We start from the raw sequence: 17,981 nt of genomic DNA, 5'->3' as shown, positions 1-17,981 counted from the left end.
GGAAGGGGGAGTTCTGCCTCCTGCTTAAGGGTTGGTCGCTGGTGTGGACTCTTCGCTCGGTATCGGCTCCGGTCCAGGATGTCGGCTCCTTCGGGCCGGTGCGGCTTTCTCCGGTCCCCGGTGTGGGCGTCCCCAAAAGAAAACAAGAAACACCGATGTCAGGTGGGTGTGCTGGGGAACAACTACGGTGAAGGGTCGGGAGTGAGGAATACACACAGTGCTCTCTAGTTCCCTTAGGTGTCGGTGAGGTGAGGGTACGGGAACAGGGAAATGCGACTGCTACGGTTTCTTTAGCCTCTGTCGTCCCGCCCAACCATAGATACGGTCCCGTACCTGTAGGTGCCACGCTTCTCCGGAAACGTGGCGGGGCGAGTCGCGGAGTCGTAGGCCTCCAGGCTCCGTCGTCCCGGTCTCTGGTCTCTCGTCTTCTTCTCGGTCTCGTCTTTCCTCTACGCACGCTCTCCACTCTTCATCTGCTCCTTCCGCTCTCTCCACTCCAGGTCGCTCACCTCTTCCTGGTTCGGGACTCCTCCCTTTATCCACGTCATCCGTGTGGGCGGGGTGCGTGTCCAGCTCAGCCCAATTAAAGAAACACGCGTCCTCTGGTCTGCTCGCATGCAACGAGCTGTCTTCTCTGGCTCGTACTTCGGGTTGCTGGGGACAAAGAGGGGAGAGGAGGGGATTCACACGGACAGTTAGAATAGGCAGGCCATCATCCCCTGTAAGGCCGGGCTCCTCGTGACAATCCCGTACATCTATTAGCATTATTTCGGCCACCTCTTTATTCAACATTTGTTGGGACTTTGTTTCTGCAACATTCCTTTTGACAGGTATACAGACAGAGATGCAAATGGAGCAAAGCATTGGACCACATTGGATACATACACAGCATGTAAAAAGTATCGTAATCATTACACACAGGATAGTCAGTAGCTTCCAGCCCCAAGCAGAAACAAGAGTCCAAAACCATCCAGCAAAAGTCCAAGTACCAGTCTCTGGATGAATTTCTGCAGCAATCTTATGCAGTTTTGATATTGCGTCATATACTGAAGGTGAGTGATCCGGTATGAATACGCAACAGCTGCTACCGATGATGCGACATGCACCACCTCGATCAGCCAGAACCACATCTAGAACCATCGGTTCTGGGGAGCTACAATCCTTGCAATTTGCAGCTCCTCCGTAATGTTCCCAAGTGCCATAGCTGTCTGATTGGTAGCAGCTTCCCCAACTCTAGTAAATCGTCTTATTTTCCTACTGTTTAATGTAACACCCACAAAGAAGAACAAACCTAAATTAAAATCGACATATTGTTGCATAGTGGTATCAGTTTGGTCTACTTCGTCAGCACTTATTGTCCTTTTGTATCTATTTCTAGAGATATCGTCGAATAATTTAAGGTCCCGGTGGTATGATGCGGGTGCCAGAAACACAGGAGGCAATAGAAAGGACACATAGCACACACCTGACCACCCAGCAGGTAGTTGATAATATCCTTGGCTACCACAGATAAAGTAAGTTTTATGTGAGGCTATAAAACTATTGTTATTTACACCTTCAATAGTCAGAATTACAGTACATTCGCTTTTCCCCACTGGAATTCTCCCAATACTGCTTATACATAGATCTGCTTTAGCTCTAGTAACAGAAATCACAAATTGTTCATTACTGGTAAAAGTTCTAATATTTGTGAAGACATATGGTGTTGAAATATTGTCCGGTTGATACTCTTCCCATTCCCATTTGGTCCCTTTGGCCTGAGGATAACCATCTTTATCTTGGTAGCATACTTTATTAAGGCGAAAAAGAAGCCCGCCTACTGTACGTCTTCCCGATGCAAACAAAAGCGCATACCAAGCTTGACAAGAACCATTATGACAAAAGGGAAGAGGAATAAAAGGTGTTCCTCCTTTCTTTTGATGTGCAGGTATCATCCCACACACCCAACAGTTGGTAGTATTTGTGGCATTATGAGTATGATGCAACATCTGGATAAAGGTATTATTTAAGTAGGATTGTCGATGCTTCTGCTCATGGTAGGGAAGCGTAAAGTAGTGGTGTTCAACTGATACTGGAGTAGTGGTGATCAAAAGCTCTCGAGCAGGAGCCACTTTCTCAACGAACCAGGTTATTACTGCTACAGCCACCATAGCAACAACAAACCCTATAGCACAAATGATCTTTCTCTTAGCAACAGTTGATCTCATAGTGGACATGATCAGCTTGTCGGTGGAAACAATCGTTGGAGCTCTTATCCCTGGGCAGCCGTTGGTTTCTTCACCGAGGGTCAAGACGGGTGTCGCTACACTATACAGGACTGATCCCCCCCCCTTCCCACATCGGCATTCCGTTTCACTAACCCAGGGCGCTTGCTCAACCAGTCTATTTCGACGATGCAGGCTCTTTCCGTGGTCTCAGTTGGTATCGGGATACTCCAGGAATCGTGTGGTCCGGGAAGACTTCCTCAGGTTCATCAGGTGATATGGCTTGGCTTCTCTCTGTATCCAGGATGTCCCGCTGGTCGATCAAGGCAGCAGGATCCAGCAAGGTAGACGGCACTTTCTTGCAGTGGGTGGAGTGCACCCAGTTCCTCCTGTTTGTCACTCAGACCGCAGTTCTCGTTGAAAGGAGGACCTGCTCCGGGCCGCGCCACCTCGGTTCCAAGCTGCTTGACCTCTGGAATGATCGGATCATCACCTGGTCTCCAGGTCGAAGTCCATGGCCTTCACCTGCAGACCTATCAGGAAGAGCTTCTCGAACCTGTTGATGAATAGAAATCAAACTGTCAGTCAATTGTGATAGGTAGTCACTCATCAATACACATGATACATCATGTATGGGACGTGGTTTAGGAATGCCCCAAATGTTCATAGGCCTTCCGAATACCACCTCATATGGTGTAAGACCAGATTGTGAATGTGGTACTGATCTATTGGACAACAGTGCTAAGGGTAGTTCATCAGGCCATTTCAAAGATGTGGAAGCCTGTATTTTAGCCAGTTTCAATTTAAGTGTGGCGTTATACCTTTCCACTAGCCCTGCTGATTGTGGATGGAAAGCAGCATGAAATTTCTGCTTGATCCCTAATCCCTTCAGGACATATTCGACAACTTGCCCAATAAAATGGGGTCCGTTATCACTTCATACAAACACCAAATCTAGGAAAGAATTCCTTCAAAAGTACCTTTGCTGTAGTGAGAGCTGTATTGTCCTTCGTAGGGTATGCCTCTATCCATTTACTGAAGGCACATACCACTACCAAAACATACTTTAAGTTGTTACAGCGCTGAAGCTGGATGTAATCCATTTGCAAAACTTCAAAAGGCGCGGTTGGTGTAGCAAACCCTCCTGTAGGAGTTCGTGTCCCTTTACCAGGATTATGCTGAAGACAAATCAGACAAGACTGCACCATCATTTTAGCTGTGCCGGCAATTTCTGGATGCTCCTAAACTTGCGTGAGCAATTTTGTTATCGAGGAGGCTCCAACATGTGCCGGCCCATGTTCCTTATGAATCATAGGTTGTAAATAGGCTGTAGGCAATCTCCACTTGCTCATCTCTTTATTCCTCCAACAGCCCTCATCGTCCAATGTTCCCTCCTTAGACCATTGCTCACTTTCTTCTGCAGAAGCAGATCTCTGCATATCTAGCACTTCCTATCTGGTATCATGCCAGCGTTCAGCCTGTGACTTCACTACGTACATAGACGTGGTGCTTCTTTGCATGGCAGTTTCACGGGCTGGTTGGTCTGCAAAAGCATTGCCTTGTCCTATCTTATCAATTACTTTCTTATGTGCGCTACATTTAACAATTGCTATTCTCTTTGGGTATGTTAAAGCAGTCAAGAGATTATGTACTAATTCTCCATGCATTATTTGCATCCCGTGGGATGTAAGAAAGCCCCTCTCCTTCCAGAGTAGCCCAAAATCATGAGCCACTCCGAAAGCATAGCGGCTATCTGTATAAATGTTCACAGATAAGTCAGTACTAAGTTCACACGCTCGTGTCAAAGCTATTAGCTCAGCTGCCTGAGCTGACTTCTGTGGAATACAAGCTGTCTCAACTACCGTCTGAAGTGTTGTAATTGCATATGCAGCTGACGTTGTACCATCTGGTAACTTCAAACAGGACCCATCAACCCATAGTTCCCCATCAACACTTGAAAGGGGCGTGTCTTGCAAATCGACACAACCCTTTGTCTGTTCCTCAGTAAGGAATATACAATCATGAGACTCCTGTGACTGAGACTGAGTCACCGGGTATGGCAACAAAGTGGCTGGGTTTAGTGTTGCACATCTCTTCAGTGTAATGTGGGGGCCAACAATGTCAATTCGTATCCTGTCAGACGAGCACTAGTTAAATGCTGTGTCTTCGTCTGATTTAAAAGGGCATCAACTGCATGGGGTACTAGCACCAACAGCTTATGTGACAAAACTATCCCTTCACTCTGACGTATTGACACAGCTGTTGCTGCAACTGAACGGAAGCATCCAGGCAACGCACGAGCAACAGGATCAAGTACTGCTGAAAAATATGCACAGGGACGCTGTTTGTCACCGTGTGTCTGAACTAAAACTGAAAGTGCGCAACCATCTCTTTCGTGTACATAGAGTGTAAAAGCCTTGGTGTAATCCGGAGTGCCTAATACTGGTGCAGAACAAAGGGCTTGTTGCAATTGTTGGAAAGCATTCTGGCATTCAGTCGTCCATGGAAGGGGCATTGGAGTATCTTTAGTCAAAAGAGCCAACAGGGGTTTAACAATATGTGAAAACCCTAATATCCATTGCCTACAAAAAGAAGTAAGACCAATGAATGCAAGGACATCTTTCTGAGTACGAGGCACTGGTGTGTCTAAAATAGCTTGAATGCGATCTGGTGTGAGTGCACGTCCCTCCTTAGACAGAAGGTGACCTAAGTAGGTTACTGTGGACGTGGGTGAAGGGACGACCGTGACACCAACCGTAGGGTTTAAGGAAGGTTTTAATTTTATAGTTCTGACAGGCTTTTTAACCAACGTCTTTCGAGTCCTGAAAGTTAGTCTCTCCCGGGCAAAGGTACTGGAGTCCGTGGCGCTGTTCGTCCATAGGCGTTTTCCCCAGGAAGTGGCGTTCTTTCTTCGGGCGTCGGGAATCTCTCCACATGTAAGAAAGAAGACCAACAGGACGGAAAGCCGTTAGGTCACAGTCCTCTACAGGGTTTGCACCAAGGGGGCCCAGGGAGTGTGTGGTTTACACCCGGTGTGACTATTCGTATCTACAGTGCTCAGTGCAAGAGGGGTACGGTAAGAAAAGATAGGGTGAGGGTAAGGGGGGGATGGAGTGGAAGGTCGTGGAGGAAAGATTTATATACAGCTGCGCCCTACACGCTATCGTTACGCTTTCCTAGCCAAGCCGCCAAACGCCGCCGTACCTGTGTCTGCCACACTCCTCCCTCGGGAGTGTGGCACGGCGGTCCGCAGGGTCGTTGGCCTCCTGGCTCGCCTTGTGGTTCAGCTTCTCCTCCAGCTCCTCTGGAGGCTCCTTCTTCGGTCCTTCCGGTTCCTGCTTCCAACGTGCTCAGCTTCTCCGTCTCCTCGGGTTCCGCCTTCCTCCTCTCGGTGTCTCCACCCACTGTGTACAGGACTTCCCCTGTTTTAACCAATCCAGAGCCAGGGACGTCACGGAGGGTCGGGGCTTCACCCTCGTATGCCGACGCCCACTTAAAGGGCCCGCTGTCTTCGTATTCGCTAGCAGTCTCGTTTCCGTGTACCCACTCGTGATCCTGTGGAGAAGCCGGAAATGACAGATCAGAAGAGGTCGGACTCCACCATTCCCGCCGGGTAAGGTCACCAGTTTTACAGTTACCTTCTGTCTACAATATTGCAATTTCTTTTGTGACACTTTGTGATGATGGGAATCAAGAAAAGAAAGCAAGGACAAAGTACATTTGTCACACTGTTCAGGGGTATCGGCTGCCAACAAGATGTCATCGACATATTGTATGAGAGCCACACCTTCAGGAAAAATGAAAGAATCAAGTTGTCTTTATAATGCTTGACTGTAAATACTAGGACTCTCAGTATAGCCTTGAGGAACTCTACAAAATCTATATGATCGATTATTCAAAGTGAAACCGAACAAATATCGGCTATCTGGATGAATAGGGATCGAAAAGAAATCATTTTTCAAGTCTATCACAGAGAATGTAGTTGCTGTCGTAGGAACCAAAGTAAGAAGTGTCGTTATGTCAGAAACCACGGGGTATTGTGGTACTACAATCTTGTTGACTTCTCGCAAATCAATAATGAATCGGTAAATCCTAGTGTCAGTATCTTTTTTCAGAATAGGAAGAATCGGACTGTTACAAACATTGTAAGGAACTTCCTCAACAACCCCCACTTTAATGAGATCATGGACAATACGTACGAGTGCTTCTTCGCCATCCTGTGAAATTTTGTATTGAGGCAAACGTGGCAGCACAGCGCCCTCCTTGACACTAATATGTACTGGTGGAATAACCATTTGCCCAACATCAGTGTCTGAAGTAGCCCACAAAGTACTAGGGAGTGAAGCTAATGCAATATCCTCTTTAACAAGACAAGCTCTCTCCGTCACAGGATGGTTGTCATTCAAGATAACACGTACACCTTCTGGAGAACATCGTATCGTAGCCCTGAAATACTTGAGCATATCAAGACCCACAATATTGTCTTGTGTATTCGGGGAAAGCAAAAATGGACATGGAGCAGTAAATTTATCCACATGGAATGCAAGTGGTTGTGACAGTGGGCTAAGGGAAGGGGTTCCATCGAAACCTATCGATGTAATGGTTAAGCCAGACAGGGGAGCCCTTGGAACCAATTGTTTAGACAAGGTGCTACGAGTTGCTCCTGTATCAACCAGAAACTGGTCAGTAGAACCCAAAACATGTGCTGTAACATAGGGACCCCTCTGATCTACTGGATTCCTTACCCCATCCAAGGCAATCCTATGCATAAGCAGAATCTTGAAAATCAGACGGCACATAGGCGGACATTTGATATTGGTTCCTTCTATCAAAAGTGTTAAACCCATCCTGCCCACGTATATTAGCATCAAACCTAGCACGATCACCTGTGCTTCCTCTAGGCCCTGAATATCCTGAACGATTTCTCATTTGTCCCCGACCACGTGGACACTGCTGAGCACGCAGTGCTGGACAATCGGAAGCCCAATGCCCAAATTTCTTACAGTACGCGCACTGGTCAACAGACAAATTCGAACGAATATAAGAAGGGAAAGACGAACCATAAGATCCACGTCCACCTCTATCACTACCTCTAAAAGGCGGACCATAAGCCTGAGCCAACATAACCTTTGTTTTTAATTCTTTAGTCTTCTTATCCTTATTACCCGTTGCTTCTAATTCCTGGCGTTCATAATACTGAGCCATAGTCAAGAGAGAAACCGGAGAAGAGGTAGTCCATGAACTCTCACTGGCTTTTAGGAGACTAGTTATTCCTGGCAACAGGTTTGCGACATATTTATCAACAAACAGATGTCTGCCCGTGTCATCTGTCAATGACTGGCCACTAAAATCGTGGAATACTTCTTCAAAGCGTGTAAAGAAATCAGAGACCGATTCATCTGCCTTTTGCTTACAAGACGCTAAAACAGTCCAATCTATCTTTTTAGTGGGAATAATCGTTTTTAACTTAACTAATATAGCTGCGGGAAGATCTAAAATTAACTGACATGGCTTCCGTGCGGGTTCCCTTTCTACATCCATTTGTTCTAAGTCTTTCCATAACGCCCCAAAAGCTGCACGATCATCAATTTTACGAACAGTTCTCCACATATCAGGCGGTAATATCAATCCGAAAAATAAATCAATATCAGGCAAAGTCAGAGTACAAGAGCTAATAGCACCCTCAACTTCCTCATAAAAAGCGGCTGGATTTTTCCGCGGATCAGGCAATGCAGTTTTAAGTGCCATGACATCGTCCTATTCCAAGGAGTGTAAACCCAATTATAAATAATATAACCCTTTGCATCGATAGAAGCCTTATCATCACTTGTACCCATTCCTTTAGGAGGAACATACAAATGCGCAGCCTCCCGCATAGGTTTCGCATGAACTATCATAGTCTTATCTGTTCCGAAGATAGAAGCTTGTGCCATGCCGGTCTGAGATGTCTGTGCAGCTACGTCTGCAGCCTTTTTCTCCTCTCGCAAACGGACTGCATCAGCACGCAGTTTAACCAAACGCCTGATTGTATCAGTCACCTGGGAGAAAACAAAAAGACCATCACGCATTTGCTTACAATTATCTGCTACATCGTCGGGCTCTAACTCCTCAGAATATTTCCTAAACAGCTCAAGGACCTCTGCGGCAAACACCTCAGTAAAATACAGCTGCTCCCTTTCCTGCCACCCTTTCATACTATCTAGAAGTTCAGAGACGGGGGCAGTGCTACGAACTGCTTTACGAGCAGCAGATCTAAGCAGGGATGCACGCTCAGCGGTCAACATAGAAGAGTTTCTCGTGCCTTGTGTTCCTCCGAACCGGAGTCCTCATCTGACTCATGAGGGGCAGAAGGAACAGTATACGGAGGTGGAGGATGATCTAATAATAAGAAATCATCTTGTGGTTTATTAAGTATAGGATAAAGGGGCCGCCGAACAGAGTATTGGCCCGTTACCTGTAAATTGCTTTCCCTATCTTCTCTCTCTTTTAACTCTTTTATTTCTTTGTTTTTCAACTCTAATGCTTTCGCATAAATGTTCTTTCGTTGTTCTTTTTCAATCAAGGCTTGCTCACGCTTCATTCGTTCACGCACTTCTTTCTCCCACATTCGTACACAGTCAAACATATCTTGCCTAGTCTTTCGCTTAAACATGCATTGTTTCACATACTCAATCTTTCGTAAATCAAATGACCCATGCATAGGCCAACGCAACTCAGAATCCTTACGAGTGTATTTATTCCATAATGTGCTGTACATTACAGAAGAAAGACCATACTTAATATACATATCCCTATTAGGCGTCCCCTCCGGGTGGGGCCGGTTGTGCTTCATCGAGTCTCAAATTGGTACCACTACAAAAGCCACACATCCAACGAAGTGTGCTAAAAACAGGCATGCCAAAAATAGTGCAGAATATGCAGTATTATAATCAAAGTAGCACTTAAGGTACCTTTAGTACGATGTGCCGTTCAAATCAATTCAGATAGAGAAAATTCTCCTCATTACCTGCATATATAAATTGCAATTTATATATGAATCCCATAGAAATCCAAGTTGGCTAACACAAATTCCAAAATACAAAAGCCGCAGTAAGTGTTACTAAACTACCTTACCAATCCCTGGCATAAAAACCAACAGCAAGCACCGCAGAATGACTCTTACCAATCACTTGGTGTCCAGGTTCCAACTGCCAAGTTCTAAAATCGACCAAATGGTCACTGCACGGGGAATCAACAGAAGAGATTTCAGTCGAGTACCGGCACCACCTGGATGGTCAGATCAGAAAGAAAGGAAAAACGCCGTGGTTGCCAAGATTCGCGTCTCATTGGGCAACGATCTTGTCCAGAGGGAGATTCCAATCCTTCCTCATGACCAATCCTTCGGGAATCCGAGTCGCCGATGAGCCCCACGTGTCGGGCGCCAATTAGTAGAAGTGGACCTCAGCTAGGCCTACCAGTGCAAGGGGTTCGCCCTTCTCTGCACAGTCCTCAGAGCATTAGGAAGAAGTTGGCACAGAAACTGGAATAGAAAATACAAAGTTTAATAAACCTCATGAGGTGGAACTACATTCACACAGCACCCTTCGGTAATGAATGAAGTAGCACACCGAACAGAAGGAGCATGGTTCTTTTATACCCACACAGGGGCTCAAAAGAAGGCGGTACAAGTACAGAAGAAGGTTTTATGTACATATAAGGTCATATAGAAATGCACAGTCGACAAGTAGGAGGAGTTAACAGTTTGCCAATGCTAGTAAACTCATCCTGACAGTTACATACTACTAACAGCTGCGGGGACAGCTGCAAACTCAACTGGGCATGTGCGAAGGTGGAAGATATAGTTTGTTTCTAGGCAGATTACAAGAGAAGTCAACACTGAGGGAGGACAGAGCACATGGTGAGCACGTGGCAGCACATGGCAAACAAAATGGCTGCCAGAAATACAAAATGGATTCCACAAAATGGACAAGATAGCCTCTAAATACAAGATGGCTTCCACTAATGCTAACCCAATCGCAGCCAATTTACAACACGCCCACCCATTGACTCAGCCCCCACCGGTGCGGCCCTTGGCCACAAACCACAATTTAAATTTGGCCACGAGAGAAAGTTTGTGAGTACCCATGGGCTATCAGATACTCTTCTAGTTTAAGGTCAGGCAGCTTGGAGCTAGATGTGCACTAAATGCGCAGGCTCCTGGCTGCCTGAGCTGAACTTCGCCAGGCTGAGGATTTCACAGCCCTGTGGGCGTGACCTTGTTGTAATGGAATTAACATCCTTGCATATGGATAATCCTGTAGGCAGTAGAGTAGGTTATGAGAAAGGTTTATTAAGTCACACTTAGAGTAGGTTCCAAGTAACTGGCAAGATAGAAAGTATACCCCATCAGGTGCCGCTGTCGCTGCTGCTCAGCCCACTCTCACCAACTGAATCTCACTCAACCAGGTACTCATCAACATTCTGTGACATCCCACTCACCCTGCTGAGCAGCAAGGAACAGAGCACTAGGGAAGAATGTATTGCAGTACACAAGATACAACACATCTTATCCCTGTAGAAAAACATAGAAAAAAATCAACGGATGCAAGATGGGAATACCGCATAAAGATAATGCATGGATAACAAATGCAAGTTGGACATGAAATAATACATTAATAATGAATGCAAGATGAGACTGCGCATTCATACAATACCGAGCAACCAGATACACATGCAAGATGTAAAAACAACACGTACATCTGATGCATAGAAGATTGAAACATGTGCAAGATGTAAATAGTGCACACAGCTAAAACATAACCCCTCTAAGGTCCCAAAAATCAAAAAGGACAAACAAGTCCCCCGAATCAAAGGTGCCAAGATGCAGGAGTGCAGATGACCCCAAAAGCTGATACAACTATCCGTTCTCCTCACTACACATACAACAGGACCAGCCCGTTATCCTTCATAGCACAATCCTGAACAGTAATATTGGGCTAAGAATCACACTTCACATAACTGTGTCATTGCACACCCACTCCACCAGCATCACAAACTGGATGCGGTAAGGTGATACCTTGGGCTAAAAATGCCCCATCACCCTGAACCTCTTAGGAAAGGTGGTACCTTAGGCTTACAAATGCCCCTTCACCCTTAACCCCTTAGGATGGGTGGTCACCTTCAACCCTGAACCTCCGCAAAAGGGTATCTTTCAACCAATCACATTCTCACTTGCACAGGGCATCTCAGAAAAAGTTAACCAAAAGGTATCTTTAACCCATCACAATCACAGAGTATCTTTAAACCCATCACTTTCCCACTCACAGAGGGAATCTTAGAAAATGTAGCAAAAGGTATCTTTCAACCCACACGCCTTGCACGACCTCAAATAACGCACCCAGTCTCCCAACCGACCCAAACCCTAACTCACACCCCTTAACAGAGAAGATCAAAGAGCAACACAAACGCAATATGCACAAGGCACATGACCCAAATGTAATAGCAACACGCACCCACGCAGTGACACATATGCAATAATAACAGCTGTCAATTAAGTATGGTAAAAGCAAAGCACACAGACAGCATAATAAGCATGTCAAATTGTCCATACACCTCCATAAGACTTGCATAAACAACATAGGCAGAAATTACGAATGACATGAGCATAGCATAATCACCAAAGCTAGGTTGAAAAGGATAAAAGTCAGGAAAAATATTCAAAGTTCCCCCCGTGAGCGAATCTTTCACCCGACTGGAATGACAATAGACTGCGCATTAAATCCACTTCTCCCACAACAATACGCAAAGTCTTGCACTTCCCTCCAAAATGCTTGCTAGTCAGCTTCGGTCTAACCTTTAGAGTACACCCGAGCCTCAAACTCTGCCAGGCTTGGAGTCTCAGATATATACATGACTTCCCCGGTGCCAACTGAATATCTGAAATATACAGGAACCCATTGACATTACTGCGCACACTGTCGTGTTCACTTTCCACGCTGTGTGTCACCAAAGACTCGCTGTGCTCCGCATTCTAATCTTAGCCATGTTTGTTTTCAACGTGCTGTGCCCACTGGATTCTCTGTAGGTCAGCGTTCTAGTCTTCAGTCTTCTAGTCTTGAGTTACACATCACAATACAGATAGACGTGGCATTTGACCTGCAAATACTCCCACTCATGCTTCTTCACCCTGAAGGATGATGAACTCACACCGGCCATGGCCTCGCATGGCGCACAGAAGTGCACAAGGAACATTTCAGATGCCGTACCGGATCGCACATGCTCCTCATCTCATGGCAGCCTCGCGGCCCATTCAGAAACTGCACTAACAGTAAGGCGATGTGCACACCACCCTGCTATAGGGACACATGCTACTCACCCCAGAGAGGTGCAAAAAGTTTAAGTAAAAACATGTAGAGCAGGCAAATTGCACAGCTTGTGTAGCACACTAACCCTAGCAGATACGGGGGGGGGAGGAAAAAAGAGGCATGGGGCACTTGGTGTCAGCTAGCCTCCAACCTAACATGAAACCACAACAGAAGCTGCTCCAAGTGTCGTGACTGAAACCTAGACGATGCTAAGTTAGAAGGGGGATGGCATCTCACAAAAAGTGAAGGACTGTCCTCACTCACCACCAGGTGTCATGCTTCATCATCGGCAGTCCTCGCTCTCCAAAAACTCGGTTTGGTGGAGAGCGGGCCTACACCTGGAGACAGGGAGGCACTTCTACAGCTAAGTGGGGGTCCACATAGTGGGTGAGTTTAAAAATCAGTATAATCGCCAGAATTAATTTATTCTGAAGAGGGGATTATATGATATTAAAATACAAGACTGGTGAACGAGGAGAGCTTATTGCCCCATCACCGTAGTGGTAAATGTTGTTGACATGTTTCTGCCTATCTGGGCCAAGGGGTCCGCGGCATTTATCAGGACAAGAAAATAGAAAAATGGCTCCTATCTTACCACAAAAGTTGGTCGGATGACACCACTGCGTAGGATGACCTATGTCATACTCTACCTAATATAGATTTCATGAAAAATGTATGGGTAAAAATAGAGAAAGAAGAGAGAAAAGATTGCCATCAAAGTTAACAGTCACAGAAAGATAACCTACATGTATCAATAATACATATAGTGAAAGAATGTGTAGCACGTGACACTGCAAGCATGAATCACATGCATATACATTTAAATTCTTGGTGTGAGATGAACTCACTGCCTTACCCTGTTAAGGATATCTACACGCCCCATGGGAGGAGAGCGAGGAGGAGACCCCTGTTGTTACACTCTAAAAATGAAAGAAATGACAAACCAAACTTAAAAAGTAGTAAATGTCAGGGAAGCTTCTTACATTTGACTCTGTCAAATGGGCATGAGAAGGTTCTATATCTCATTTACACATCTGCAACCAATGTATTCCATCATTAAGTCCTGTGTCCCATGTACGCAGGTGAAAAACCCTTCGTTGTTCGTTGATGTGAAGAGTTTTGTGGCTATCTGGGATAGCTCTCCTGATTACCTTAAGAACCCCCCATCTGAGATCTGTGTCTTTGTGGCTGTTTTCCAAGAAATGTCTAGTCAATTTTGTGTTTGTCTTTTTGCATCTGATCGCGCTTCTGTGCTCGCTTATGAGTACCTTGATCTTTCTCGTAATCATTCCCACATACATTAGGTCTCAGGGACATTTGAGCAGATAGATGACGTTTTCAGTATTGCAATTGCTAAAGTTTCTGAGGACCCATGGCCTGTTGGTAAGTATGTCCACATCTTTAGTTATGCTTGTAAGGGGACATGCTACGAATCCCCGCATGGGTATTGTCCTACCGGTCGCTGTGTGTCCCATAAGGTGGTTTGTTCTTGAGTCTTAGGTGTTGGTGTCTTAGCGTGAACCAGTGTGTCCCTTATGCTTGTATTCTGCTTGAAAGCAAAAAGGGTGATTCCCAGTGTTTCTTTGTGCCATTGAGGATGTTCCAATGTTTACGTAAGATGTTCTGTACTTTGTTGGATATAGGAGTGTATGTAGTGACACATACCAATCTCTCGTTTTCTTTCTTCTCCTGTGTCTCTAGTAGGGCCTCCAGTTTGTTATTCCGGTCTCTTTTCTTTGCCTTTTTAACCATTTTCTTTGGATAATGTCGTGTCAGCAGTTTGTTCTCAAGTACCTCAGCTTGTTCTTCGTAGGTTTCGATGTTTAAACAATTCCTACGAATCCTGAGGAATTGTCCAACGGGAAGATTCTGGCGAAATGATTTTGAATGGAAGCTCACAAAGAGCTATAGACTGGTTTTATCCGTACTTTTGTTATGGACCTTCATTCTGACTCTGTCCACAGTCATACTGATAACCCGATCATAAAAGATTGTCTCTTCTTTATCAATCATGTGTGTGAACCTCAAATGTTTGTCTCTTGAGTTGACCCATTGTGCAAAGTCCTCTGCTTATTCGATGCTGCGGTGCAAGACGATAATGATGTCATCAATATATCGCCGCCAGATTTTTATCTGCCCCGCATAGGGGTTATCCTGGTGAAAGATGTGGTTCAGTTCGAATTGGTGTACATATAGGCACGCCATGCTGGGAGCAAAGGTGCTCCCCATGGACGTGGCTCTGATCTGGTGGTAAATGGTATCCTCATATTCTAAGAATTTCTCCGTGAGGGCTATGTCCGCGCACTTCATAATAAAGTGTTTAGGCGTCATGTATTCCCAGTCTTTTTCTGATAGAATATGTTCCACTACACTAAGGGTACGCCTCTGGGGTATACTAGTGTAAAGTGCCTCGATGTCCATTGTGATGAACAGATCCTCAGCTGGGTTGATCTCCTTATCCCTGAAAAGGTATAGGACATCTTTGGTGTCTCTTAGGTATGAGGCGGATACTTGTACGATGGGACTTAGAAACCAGTCGCAAAATTGAGAGAGAGGTTCAAGTGCTGAGCCTATACCTGACACTATTGGTCTTCCCGGTGGTGGCATCCTGTGCTTGTGGATCTTGGGAAGAGTGCAGAATCCGGGTATACGTACGTTATCACACACCAAAAAATCAGCTTCGTATTTGGTAATCCAGTTATTAAGAAAGGCTTCATCCACCATGGTCTTGATTGTATTAATCAATCTAGGTGTGGGATCAGTCTGGAGGACTTCATAGCTGCCCTCCTCTTATAGTAGTCAGAGGCATTCTTTGTGATACATACATTTATCCATGACCACGATAGCCCCGCCTTTATCCGCTGGTTTTATGATAAGTTTGGCATTTTCCTTCAGGTCCATGAGTGCTTTTCTTTCGCCTCTCCTTTGTTGCTTTGGCAGTCAATCGTTTCAATTTCATTAAGAACCGCTTGTTCAAAAGCCAGTATGTGGCAGGGAATGGACTGTGTGGGTGGCACAAAAGTAGATTTTTTCCTAAGTCCTGTGTTGGCGATGTCTCTAAGTTCGGGTCCTGATTTTTCCCAAAAACTTTTGAGATTAATTTTCCTGAAGAATTGGGCTAGTTCCATATGTAGGGCAAAAAGATCATTCCTTGGGGTGGGTACAGACCCCAGCCCTTTCGATAGAACAGACTCTTCTTCTGTTAAAAACACATGGCTACTCAGATTAACTATATTGGTGGTTCCCTGCTCGTGGTCGGTCCCCGTTCTTTCCCTTCGCTCCGTGTTACCACCACATTTGGTGTCTGATCCTCCAAGTGTACCCTGGTGTGTTGTCTTGGCTGTTTTTGTCTTCCCCTTCCGCGTCCTCTGCCCCTGTATAAAAACGTGGTGGTCCTTGTTGAAATGGGAATGCCGGAGGGTAGTATGGTTGCTGCTAGTAACCAAAAGGAGGCATTGGAGGATGTATGGATTGTTGTTGGAAATTCGGGAATTGTCTTCCTTGGGGGCGCTTTCATCGCTACTACTGCTGCTGCCACTCCTCTCTTCTCCCAAACTGAATGTCCAGTTCTGTGGTGTCGGTCTGAACAGTTGTTGTCTTCTTTCTGTAGGTTGTGGAGGTGGTTTCTCGTAATATTCGTCTGTGATGTACGGGTAAGTGGTTTCACCTTTGAATTTATGTACGTCTTTTTAAAGTATCGTTAGCTTAGATTGTGTAAGATTTTCTTTATACTGTGTGTGGTCACTGTTGATCTCCTCGAGTTCCTTTTTGAACACCGAGATGTGCACAGATGTCTTAAGTGTGCTCTCTCTCTGTTGGATGAGTAAGGCATCGGCTAGTTGTCTAGCCGTGTTGATGATTAGCATGAGCCAATCCTTGGTAGATTTCCAAGCAATGCATGACCAATTGATGCGGAATTCCTTATTGTTCAGGAAAAGTCTGGGTTCATTAGTGACTATCAGTCCTCGTGGTGCTGTGTTCTTCCGGAGGTATTCAGTCATGAATGCCCCATGAAGGGCGGTCCAGATCTGTTCTTTCTTACTTGCGGTGAGAGCTTCCCATGCGTCTGAGTTCTTCACGGTCTGTGCCACAACCGCATCCGCTAGCAGGGATGGTGCGTTCAATATCTCTGCATTTGTTGCATCATCGAATGCAAGTTCGGTATCCATTATATATAAACAGAGGTGAGGGAGTAGGTCCCACCTATTTGGGGTGACCTGGAGATATGATAAAAGGTAATTTCCCAATGTTCAAAGTTCTTTTGTTAATTTAGTTTAACAGGGTAAGGCAGTGAGTTCATCTCACACCAAGAATTTAAAGATATTTGCATGTGATTTACGCTTGCAGTGTCACGTGCTACACATTCTTCCACTACATGTATTATTGAGGCATGTAGGTTATCTTTCCGTTACTGTTAACTTTGATGGCAATCTTTTCTCTCTTCTTTCTCTATTTTTACCCATACAGGTTTCATGAAATCTTTATTAGGTAGAGTATAACATAGGTCATCCCATGCAGTGGTGTCATCCTAACCAACCTTTGTGGTAAGATAGGAGCCCTATTTCTATCTTTCTTGTCCTGATGAATGCTGCAGACCCCTTGGGCCAGATAGGCAGAAACATGTCAACAACATTTACCACTACGGTAATAAGCTCCCATCGTTCACCAGTCTTGTATTTTAATATCATTTAATCCCCTCTTCAGAATAAATTCATTCTGGCGATTATGCTGATTTTTAAACTCACTCACATATGGGCCCCCACATAGCTTTAGAAGTGCCTCCCTGTCTCCAGGTGTAGACCGGCTCTCCATCAAACCGAGTTTTTGGAGAGCGAGAACTGCAGTTGCTGAAGCATGACACCTGGTGGTGTAAGAGGACAGTCTTTCACTTTTTGTGAGATGCCATCCCCCTTTTAACTTCGCATCGTCTAGGTTTCAGTCACAACACTTGGAGCAGTTTCAAATTGCACAGCTTACCAGTCTTATGCATTAGTAGTGCTGCAGCTGCTCCCAATTAACTTCCTGTATTCAATGTATATGAGGGCTATCAACTTAATTCCTTATTAGTACGTGTTGCAAAACAATACGCTGCTGTGAGTTCTAGTCAGTTAAACACTTCCGGTTTCTTTAAAGTACGCACTGCTAATTTCCATATTTATACAATGCAGCAGGATCTCTTGAATGTTTCCAGTTCCTCAAAAATACACTGCTGGTTCCTTTAAAATAAACATTGCCATTTCCACAAAACTCAATGCAGCAAGTCTACTTGAATGTTGCTGGTTCCTGTGAAATACAGGCTGCTGGTATACGCTGCCATTACCTATAATTTGATGCTATTAGTAGGCACGCCTGTTCATATGCCCTAGATTGCAGGCTGCTTAATGTAACAAACACTGGTGGGGCTGTGTCCATGGCGTAATAAATCTCACCGGCT

This window comes from Triturus cristatus, chromosome 4_2 (genome assembly GCF_964204655.1).
Source record: "Triturus cristatus chromosome 4_2, aTriCri1.1, whole genome shotgun sequence".
Taxonomy (NCBI): Eukaryota; Metazoa; Chordata; class Amphibia; order Caudata; family Salamandridae; genus Triturus; species Triturus cristatus.
This window is presented reverse-complemented; position numbering follows the sequence as displayed.